The sequence below is a fragment of the Protopterus annectens genome, chromosome 9.part0, assembly GCF_019279795.1.
Source record: "Protopterus annectens isolate FY-2018-M chromosome 9.part0, PAN1.0, whole genome shotgun sequence".
NCBI lineage: Eukaryota > Metazoa > Chordata > Ceratodontiformes > Protopteridae > Protopterus > Protopterus annectens.
Genome location: NC_056743.1, coordinates 1,963,455,398 through 1,963,466,906, shown reverse-complemented (window position 1 = coordinate 1,963,466,906; position 11,509 = coordinate 1,963,455,398). Strand labels below are relative to the sequence as shown.

The window sequence follows — 11,509 nt, the reverse complement described above, 5'->3', positions numbered from 1 at the left end:
AGCTGCAAGCATTTTACATCACAAACCATATTGACACACTCCTAGTTGCAACCATTATACATAGGTTCATAGGTTAGTACTAAGCTAACTGCTCTTACAAGCCATTTTAAGCCTAGCCAATTATCCCTTGTGAGACTCAAACCCTGCACCTTGTGTTTGTAAGGCAAACACCTTAACCATTAGGCCACCCTCCCAACCCCTTAAATGTAAAGATTTTTTGCATTGGCCGGGAATCGAACCTGGGTCAACTGCTTGAAAGGCAGCTATGCTCACCACTATACCACCAATACTACATTACTTATATAACTACCCAGTCATTTTTAGTCAAACATTCCATAGCTCATTTAAGCCCTGTCTTCTTTCAAACCTCATTCCTGTCCTGTATGTATTGTTCCCACAATTCCCATTTTTCTATGTAATTTGCTCCTACACTTTTCTGAAGATCCCACTTCCAGTTGTTTTATCTTTGTTACTATATTCACTACTTCTAATACAGTTGGTTTAGGCTTTGATTTCCATTTTCTAGTTATTGCCTTTTTGCCAGCCACCATTATTAGACACAGCAAGGCCTTACCCATGTGTAGGCAGTTCCGAGTCTGTATTATAGCTCAGAAAAATCATCTCCCTTGTCACACCAATCTGTCCACCCAGCATCTCCGACAGTGCATGCCACAGGGAATTCTTAAAGTCCGCCAACTCATTGCACTCCCAGAAAATATGTTCCCAATTACCTCTTTCTTCCTGATTACACCTCCAACAATTGCTGTTTACCTGAGGAAAAATTCTCTGGAGTCTACCTGGGGGTATAAAAATATCTGTGTATACATTTCCAAGCAAAAATCCTGAATCTTCTAGATATTGTTGCATATTTGAGAGACATACATACATCCCCCCACTGTTTCTTTGTGAATTGCTTATCCAATCTCTCTTCCCAATCCTTTCTAACCTCCTCTGATTGATTCTTACTGTCATCATGTAATATTTTATATGCTCTACTAATTATTCCTTTTTTAATGGCAGCTTCTGTTCTACATTCTACTAGAAACTCTACCAGTGCTGGTCTTTCTTTTAGGAGCCCCCTATTTCTTTCTCTTTGCCTATACTCTGATATCAAGCCTTAATAAGGAAGGCAATCTCTAACCTGCAATCCAAATAAATTCTTGGCGTCTTCCCATTCTATCATCTTTCCCTCTCTAGTTATTTGGTCCCAATCCCTTGGTTCCTTTGCCAGTTTTCTCCAATAAATTCCAGCCCCCTACTGCCTATTGTCTGCATCCCTAATTACAGTCATCCCTATTGGCAGAATCTCCTTTCTCCATTCCCGTGTTGACTTACTTCTTAGAATACTTTCTGCTACTTTATAGATATAATATTCTGTATGATTATTGTTATTCTTAAAGGCCTGCATCCAAAATACCAGTCTCTCCTTGTTTCTTGAGCTTCCCCCCTGTTTCATCATCATCATCCCTTTCTACTTTGAATTATAGGTTTCTGCTCATGCTATGTATAGGAGCCTTAACTGTGTAGCTCTGAAATACCCCTTCAAATTGTCTAATCCCAATCCACCCTGTTCTATTGGAAGAATCAGCTTATCGCACTTGACTCTTGCCATCTTCCCCTCCCAGATAAAGTACCTAAGCTCTTTCTTAATTGCTATCCACAACTTCTTCTCTGGTTTATAAAAATATGCCTGATCTGTGTATAAGACTAAAGGGACTAAAACATATTAACTGCTTGTATCTTAGTATCCATATCCATATAACAAAGCTTCCATTTTCTGTTTTTCTATTATCTTTTGTTTAGTCTCTTCCCGCATATTTAGTTGCACACCAGAATCATTTTTAAACCATACTCCTAAATACATAATTTTATTATGTCCCCATAAGTATGGATATTGTTGAACCAATTCATATATAGGTGCATAATTCAGTGCTATTGCCTTTGTTTTAGCTTCATTAATTTTGTATCCCAAAAAGATTTGAAACTGTCTCAAAATGTTCCACTGCACTGTAATGTCTCCTTCTGGCTTTAAGTATAAAATAATATCATCTGCAAATAGAGCTAGCTTTTCTTGACTACCATACCAATTACATCCTTGAATTTCTGAGTCCCTTATTTTATTTGCCAGTGGTTCTAAATATAATGCAAATAAAGGGGAAAGAGGACATCCCTGCCTGGCTCCTCTGCTCAAGCAGACATTATCAGAGAGGACCCCACCCACTGTAATTATAATAATAGAACTTCACAGTCCATATCCTTAAACTGTAACAACAGGAGTGGTACGTGAAGGTGGGTCCTTTCCAGTATCTGTTGAAATCTCCAACTTGAGTTACTTCACTGATTCCAAGAATGCAACTCTCTTTCCCATGTCATTAGGTCAGGTTTGATGCTTTACAAAATCATACTATTGCCCTCAGAGAAGGATATAAAACTGTACAGGAACTTGTTGGTCTCTGATTTGTGTACTATATTAGTTGCATAGAAAAGAAAACAAGGGGATGGTGATAGGGTATGTTGCAATATATGGGCATGTATCATACAGCTCTATCACCATGGTGAGTATATAACTTTTGTATCTTATATGACCCAGTCCATACACTGCAACAGCAGGACTGAGTCCTAAACAATACATCTCAAGTGGTTGGATGGCATCATTACAGGATACTATGAAGGATGGTGACCCCAGTGGAAGAACTGGACCATAAGACCTGTACAGAATATGATCAAACAACCATCTAGACAAGATAACATTTGCAATTTTTCTGTACCAGCCTTTTGTAATGGAAATAGAGTTACTTATCTTTTCTGAAATTTTTTTGTCTGGTTGAGGTAAAATCGTAGTGTGAATGATGAGGCAGTACAACTTATACCCCCCCCCCCCCGTTAGAGAACTGTGTGAAGAACACAGGTAATTTATGGACCAATTCACATTCAAGTCAGAACCCACCTTTAACATACAGACAAAATTAGTTCTTAGTATTATCCTATCTTTGTGGAAAACTATATATGGTGGCTGATGTTACTGATCATGTAATTTGGATACTCACCTGGTTGAAGTGATTGATGGTAATTAGGAACAAGGCTTTCCAGGAAAGATACTTAAGTTCAGATTTTGCTGCTGATTTGAAGGGAAAGACAGTGAGATTTTCTATAAGATTTCAGTTGGAGGTGGATCTTTAAAGGGGGGTTTCAGAAGGAAGGTACTCATCAAAAAAGCTTTGCAGACCTCCTGTGACACCGAGGAGGCAAGATAAACACCCTTATGAAAACTGAGTATAACTGCAAGCTGGACTCAGAGTGATGAAACTTGAACCTTTAGCAAGCATCTCTGCTAAGAGCTGAATAATTTTAAGTGCATGAGCTGTAAAGAGATACAGTCCTTGATATACAGCCCAAAGGGAGAAATTTAACCATTTGCCCTAACAGGTCATCTTCTTGGGAAGGTTCTGTGCTGCTGTCAGGATTTGGATCACCTTGGATGGATACAGTGAGCCCTTGGACATAAGTAGAGATGGAAAAAAAAAAAAGCATACAGTTAATCTGAGGGACTGAAGATCCATCTGAGACTTCCAAAACATAAGTCAGGAAACCTGAACATGAGGTTCCAGAAGGAAAAAAAATCCTTATTACATGAGGCCATAGGAGGGGAAAAGACTAGTCAGTGCCAAAATGGGGCTATGAGAATGACATTAGCTTTTCAGAGCATTGTTTTCTGAAGACATTTCATTACTGGGGAAAAAGGGGAACGGCATTATGGAGACCTGGAGGCCATATGTGTACTTAGGTATCCCTTGGCATCTGTCCCACTGGGGGAATTAAGGAAAAGAAGTTGGAACAATTGATGTTACTGGGGAATAGATAAGGGACCACTCGCATAAGTACTCAGAATAATCTGCTGAGCTTAGCCACTAGTGAGTTGGCTTGATTAGGAATGTGTAAAAATGCTGAAAATCAGTTGCCCATTTCTAAGGTCTTACTGCTTTCTGATAGAAGGAATAAGAAACAGATCCCCCTAGCTAGTTGTTATATCATTTTCACTGACCTGCTAAGTGCATAGCAACTGCATTGGGAATAAGAAGGTCCTGAAAAGCCTGCAGTGCTAAGAGGACTGTCCTTATCTCCAGGATGCTGATCTGCAAGGAAACATCTTACTGAGTCCACATACCTTGGACCATTTGTCCAAAACAATGCTCCCAACCACAGGGAAGGCACACCTGTGATCATCATGACTGACTGAAGGAGATTTGCCAGGGAATATCCCTTGCTTAGACCTGGGCATTAATGCCAACAGTGAAAATGTTTGACAGGCTTGATATTCACATTGGCTGTTCAGTGCGATCCTCTGACCAAAACCACTGAACTCTTAGAGACCATTGCAGAATCCTCAGGTAAAATCTGGCCAAGAGTACCATACCATGACCACTGCTGTTGCCATGAGTTATAGGGCTCTTAAGATGAAGGAAGCTGATGGATGCTGTATACATGGAAGTTGATTGACAAAAGACAGAGCTGGAGGAATGCTCTATGATGGAAAGCTAGCCAGTTTCAGTTTGGTGTCCAGGTGACAGCCTATGAAGGTCAGTGAGTCTTTGATGGCTACAGCTTTGTAGTGTTCATTGTAATTCATAATGACAAAGAGAGCCAGAGCAAATAGTCCTTTGTGTGAACTAGAGACTCTCTTAAGATTGTGTGCAAGAGCCAGTCATCCAAGTAAGGGAAGATGTATCCCCAGCAGTTTCAGGTGAGATGTTATCACTGTCATGCATTCAGTGAACACACTGGGAGCTGTGGTGATGTCAAAGGATGGGGATCTTAACTGAAAATGCCTGTCTCTCCTCAAAAGTGCAGGAACTTCCTGGATACCTTTATGTGCAAATAGATGTCCTGGAAATCTAAAGAGCACATCCAATCACATTCTTAAAAACAAGGGAGGCTGGCTTGACTGTACAATGAACTTTTAAGTGTGTGTGTGTACTTAAAGGGGTATATGACTAGGCAGCTTATGGTTCCTGAAACTAATTTCCTATATTGCTGTGTTTCAATGTGACCATTTGGAACTTGTTTTCCTTATCTAAATATTTAGGCCATAGAGATCTAGTACTGGCCTGAGGTCCTTGTTTTTTTAGCAACTAAAAATAACCTGGAATTTTGGATCCTAACAGGTTTGGAGGGACCACTTGGATGGCTATCTTTGTGAGTAACTTGCATACTTCCCACTTTATTAGCCACTTCTGTTGGGTTGAGACATCCAAAAGCAGACATATTTTAGATTTCAGAATTTCCAAAAAGTGAAAATTGCATAACCTCAGGAAATTTTCTCCCTCATCCATCTGTCTTGTGTAATAGGCAGCCATGCAGACAGATGGAGAGATATGCAACTCCAACTGCTTTCAGAGGTGCTGTTCTCAATTTCTAGAGGGAAAAATACTGAACTTCAAAATGTTGCAGTCCACCTCTGCCTGTAGGGTGGCATCCATTGGAGACTACCACTTCCCATACCATAGGAGTTTCTTTCAAGGCATTGCTCATACCATAGGTGTCAGAACTCCTTAAACCAAATGTTTTTAACACCCCTTTACTCCCTAGGGACCACTGGGGAATACAGAATCTGATACTAACATCTGTAAGCATTTTTCTCTCTTGTTCACTTTTGAGCAGCTTTTCTTTCACTTGGGAGTCCAAAGATAGAGGACTCATCATAAGAGCATTGAGAAAGGATACCTTAAAGTTTCCCATGAATAAACAGAGCCTGCCTCCTCATGATTATGCATGTCCTAGCAGCTTTCATTGCTCCATATGTTGTACTGTGAATCAACCTTGTGGAAGGCAACTTAATGCTGTTCATGGCTGCCCCCAGTGATTCAGTCTGTCTGCAAGGATCACTAAATTGCAGCTGCTTCAGCATTTCTAGGATCTTCAAGGGTGGCTCTTGCTGAAACTGTTCTATGTGTATTAAGTAGTTTAATGTTCTTATTAAACGGGTACCTGATGCACAGGTTTCCTTTCCCATTGGATCCCTAACCCTGGAATCTTTGTCTTGTAGATGGATTGAGGGGCTGTCTGAGGAGGGCCTTGTTTTGGAGGCAGCCACCACCACAACAGAGTCAACTAGGGGAGCCCTGCTCCAGTGAGGTATTTCCTTGACAGCCTTTGAGATGTTGTTAAGCCTCCAGCATGCAGCCTCAGCAGCAGCAGGCTCCCATCATGACCTCTCAGCAGCAGCAGGCTCCCATCATGACCTCTCCACAACTAAATCAATCATTCAGTCTGTGGACTGAAACACTCAGGCTGCAGATGGGATAGACTGAAAAGCCCTCTCAATGATGTCTTCTTCAGGGAAGTTGGGGTCTGTAGGCCAGGATCCCCTCTGCTTCATTAACTCAAGGATTTCTCCAAACTGGAGGTCTTTGGGAGAGGATTGTGGGGAGGCTGCCCCCTCACTGAGATCTGTTTCTAGGGTGGGAGACATTTAAAAACATATAACATTAAAAAGTTCAACTACTATCAACAATTCCATACACCCAAACAAGTTGTTTCTTAAAATAGTAACCAGGACAATTCCCTGCATTTAAACGGAACCTGTTTAGCAGTTGTGTTTAAATGCAGGGAATTAATCTGGTTTGAATGAACATATTTTGGTTCATAGGTAAGTACTAGGCTATCTGCCCGAGGGCATCTATAAGCCTAGCCAGAATGTGTTGGCTTTTGCTCCCCCCTTAGATTAGTTCCATGTTCCTCTGTCCAGCAGAGCCATTAATTCCCTGTGCAAAGCCACTGCAGTGATCCCCGGGGTAAATTTTCTGTTTCTCATCCACTCATCAAGGATTCTCTTGAAGAGTGTTAGTGAGGGGCTCTGCCTAATGTAGATTGGAATCCTGTTCCAAAGCATGGGGGAGTCTCTGGGACAGGAATCTATCCCTCCAGCACATCCTATTTATCATTGTGGTGAGGTTTAGATCCCTAGAGTGTGTGGCTCTCGGGGATTTGTTTTTTTTAGGTGGAGCATGTCCATCAATTCTGGGTTGGACATGGCCTTGTATGTCAGGCAGAGATTACCTCTGAGTAAGCGGTATGCAACCGAGTACAGCTAGAGTTTCTTCAGTCGGGCTGCATAGGGCATATGTTTGAGGTCAGTAATCCTCTTGGTGAGGTACTTCTGTGGTCTTTCCAGCTGTTGCAGGTGTCTTGTAAGTTACATCCCAAATGGGGAATTGTACTCTATGATGGGTCTGATGAGTGATGAGTAGTGGGGCACAATAACCTCTTTTGTTCTAGATGTGAACCCTTTTGTGATTAGGTGGGCCACATGGAAGGATTTTCTAACCACCTTGGCAATATGATTATCAAAGGAGAGATTACTATCTACTTGGGTCCCCAGATCCCTTATTACATTTTCTGTATTTAGGGGACTACCACGTTTGTGGTAGTTCATGGGTACTTTGTTTTTTCCAAAGGGGATGACTATGCATTTTTTGGCATTTAGCTTCAGGCCATAATTTTGACACCAGTTATCCATCTCAGTGAGACCCTTCTGGAGGATGTTTGTATCAGCTGGAGAATCAGTTATGGCCCCAAGTTTGCAGTCGTCTGCAAACTTGGTCAGCCATGGTCCTCCTGTGCTTGCCTGTACCTCTGAGAAGTATGTACCGAACAGGAGGGGTCCCAGGACTGAGCCCTGTAAGACGCCACTTGTAAATGGTTTAGAGTCGGACCTAGAGCCTGCAACTCTCACCATGTGGGTTCTATCTGTGAGCCAACTGGCAACCCATCTCGTGATGTAGGGGTTTATGTTCAGGCTGGTGAGCTTGTCTATAATACCAGAATGGGGAATGATGTTGAAAGCCTTTGCGAGGTCTAGCTAGGCTGCGTGGACCTCCTTTCCCTCGTCTAAAGCTTTGGTAACAGTCACAAAGAAGTCCACCAGGTTTAGCAGGCATAATCTGCCCTTAACAAAGCCAAACTGGGTAGGGTCCAATGTTTGAAGGTTCCCAATGTCTCTGTTAATGAATTCCATGATGATGTGCTCCATAGCCTTGCAGCCCAGGCTTATAGGGCGATAGTTCCCGGGGTCCGTTGTGGCTCCACCTTTGTGGAGCAGGATAACTGTTGCTGTGTGCCACTCTATGGGTACGTAGCCTGTAGAGAGGCTGAGTTTGAAAAGTGTGTTTAGGTGAGGGGTTAGTTCATTTTGGAGCTCATGTAAGACACAGCCTGGGACACTGTCTGGTCTCATTGAAGCTGTATTTTTGGCTTTGGATAGGGCTGTTTTAACCTGTGTGTCAGTGATTGCCAGGGCACTACATTCTTCTGGTATGGTTATGGGCCCTTTAGGGGGTGAGAGGGGGGTGAAGTTTACATATCAGTCAGTTCAGTGTATTTTGTGCCATTCTGCACTAACTCAGAGCAGATCTGAGTTTCCATTTAGGTTCTTGATATAGCTAAAGAATGCTTTGTGGTTATATTTGGAGTCCTTGGCAATTTTTCTTTCGAAGCTAGCCTTGGATGATTTTATGAGGGATCATAGTTTCTTACTGATACTGATCAGGGATCTCTTTCCTTCTTGGGATTTTACTCTTTTCTGCACTAGCTTCCTCCTTCTATTGTATAGCTTGTTTATGGCAGGGGTCCACCAGACTGGTTTCCTTTTCTTGGAGGAGTGAGTCTTGGTTTTGCTTGGGATAGCACAATCCATGCATTCTTGCAGGTGCTCATAGAGTGCCTTTGTAAGGGATTCAGAAGCTTGGATAGCATTGTCTTTAGCATGGGGGCTGTGAACCTTTCCACTTCAGTCTTAAGTAACGTGAAGTTTGCTTTTGAAAAGTTTTTCACAGTAGTTTCCTCGACTGGGGGTGGGGCAGAATGTGGATATCCAGAGTGATTAGTCTATGGTCTGATCTAGCCAGTGAGGGTTTGCCCTCCGGTGTAGAGCATCGGTCGCCCATGTTGGTGATGACAAAGTCCAATATGTTGTCACCTCTGGTAGGGGTGTTGACCAGTTGATCTAGGGCGTTCTAGTTTATAAATTCTAGGAAGCTTTAGGCAAGGGATTTAGTATTTGAGTAATTCTCCCAGTTAATGTTTGGGTAATTGAAATCACGCAATATTAGGGCGTTTGGTAGGACCTTCATATTTTCCAGTGTCTCCAGAAATGCGGAATGGGGGTCCTGGGTCATGGTGGGTGATCTGTAGTAAGCTACAATTTGAATTGCAGTTTTGCCTGTTGTTAGTTGCACATGGATGATCTCTGAGGCATTGTGCTGTGCCACTAACCTGGAGGTGTAGGTATCCTTGATGAATATGGATACACCCCCACCTTTTGTGTTTCGGTCCTGGTTCTGTGGCCAAAAAGTATGGTATGAGTTATAGCCTGGTAGTGCTGGGGTTCTCTCTGGAGCCTTAAACCAGGTTTCTGTTACTGCACAGATATCAATGTTCTCCATACTGGAGGAGTGCCTTGAGTGCATGCATTTTGAGGTTTAGACTTCTGGCGTTGAGTAGCATTACCCTCAGTTTTTGGTTACTTGTGCTATTTTTGGTGGTGGGTTTGTCTTTTGAGCCTTGTCTAAAAAATGTACTATGGGGGTGGCAAAAGCCTTGGCCAGTATTCAAAAGCCTAAGGGTGACAAGGTGCAAGCCATTTCTTGCGAAGCAACATGGAATGTCATCCCAGGTGGACAGATACTGGATCCCCTTTGAATGACAGCAGAAACTTAGCCAATTGTTGAAATTGATCATTTTTTTCTTTATGGTGAGGGCAGGATGCTACTCAGGGTCACGGACATGGAAGAGCTCTCTGATCACCTTGTCTGCTGTAGCATAGACTAGATTCAGGCCTGCTGACTAGATTCAAGCCTAGGCTATGTGATCAGAGAGCTCTTCCATGTCTCTTTTCATGTAGTCCAGGGAGGTACGTCTTAGGTCATTCACACCAACATCTACAATGACAGAGTCATATTTGTACTTGTTTTGGAGTGACCTGAGTGCTTGTGTTATGTGGCGGATCCTGGCGCCCGACAGGCAACTAACTGTAACCTTCTCCTTGTCCAGCCTAGTTAGTGGGACATCAGTGTGCCTGACTATAGAGTCACCTATTACTAGTGTGTTGGGTATGTTATTTTGCTTTAAGAGCTGTGATTGCGTGGCACACTGATTATGTGAAGTATGTGTTTCATGGTTTGTGATGGGGTGTGGAGGTTGCTTGGATGTCTGCTTTGAAGGTCTCTGTTGCTTTTGCAGATTTTTATTTAGAACCTCCGAGTATGTTTTCGTGTATTTATGTGTGTTATTTGCCAGTGTTTGGTTTAGTAGGTCTATGTGAGACTGGTGGCGTGTTGCAGGTATTTTCCTTCTCCTCTTGACTGTCAGTTCCAGTCGGGTTGAGAGAGATTTGCCTCCAATCTGGCTCTACAATTGCATCTCTCGCATATATTAGTGTTTGGTGGTAGGAGGAGAGGGTTGTCTGTGTACATGAGGCAGTTGTAACATTGCCTCAAAATGCCCAGATTCACCAGTTGGACTGGACAGTACACCTGAAACTGTCCTTTGGACATGCCTGAATAGGTAAAGTGAGCTGTTTTACTGATTAGCTGGTGGGGACGAATAGAGAGCCTTGTCCTTCTGGACAGTATAGGGGGTCTAGTGCTAGGGTTAATTAGTGCTTGCTATGAGTTTTGAGCAAGTGCTGGGCTGTGAAATGAATGGTTTGAGTGCTTAAGTTGAATGTTTGTCTAGTTCCAAGGGAAAAATTGAAGAGCAGACTTCGTGGAGCCTGGAATAGTTTAACCCTAGCTAACCGGCACTGCCCGGCGCGCAAATGTGGTTTTTATAGCAGGGAAATGAAAAAGATAGAAATTAGCCCAAAATGGCCAATAAACTACTAACTTCTGGGCTACAGCAAACAAGGCACACACATTTCAGAAAGAAACAGATCAAATAAGCAGGCACAATAAGCCTTTAACCAGAAATTCTCAGCTCAGAAAGACAGAATCTAGCCTCTCCTCCCACAAGAGTGCAGACTACAAACCTTCTTAATGTAAAACAACTGGCCTGAAGCCAAAGTGCTTAAATCAGAACTAATGTGCTTTTAGAATAACAGACACTGAGCCTTCAATCAGCAATTCCCAACTTAGAAGGATGTTAGCTACCCGTCCTGCCAAAGCAATGCAGTCCACAAACCTTCTTAATGTAAAACAACTGGTTTGAAACCCAAGTGCTTAAACCAAAAGGCTTAGAATAACAGTTACAACTTAATCAGGCTACTACCAAGCAGTAATAACTGCAGCAGAATAATACAATTTAAGAAGAAGCACAAGTAAAATATGGTAATAAAGTGGGAAGAAACACAATTACAGTAAAAGCAGATGAATAAAGTGCAATTTTTTTATGTATAACAATAGAAAATGGGCAAACTGATTTAAACAAATTACGCAATTAACCAGTAAAAAACCCCTCAAAACTGCACCCTGTTCCAGCAGTCTTCAATCTGACAAGTTCTAACCGCAAACTTCTG

General features: G+C 42.3%; 1 non-coding gene across 1 annotated transcript; it reads right to left on the bottom strand.

The window, feature by feature from the left end:
• Positions 1-218: 218 nt before the first annotated feature.
• Positions 219-290, bottom strand: TRNAE-UUC. The gene has a single exon. It is a non-coding gene; the product is annotated as a tRNA-Glu (tRNA).
• Positions 291-11,509: the final 11,219 nt, after the last annotated feature.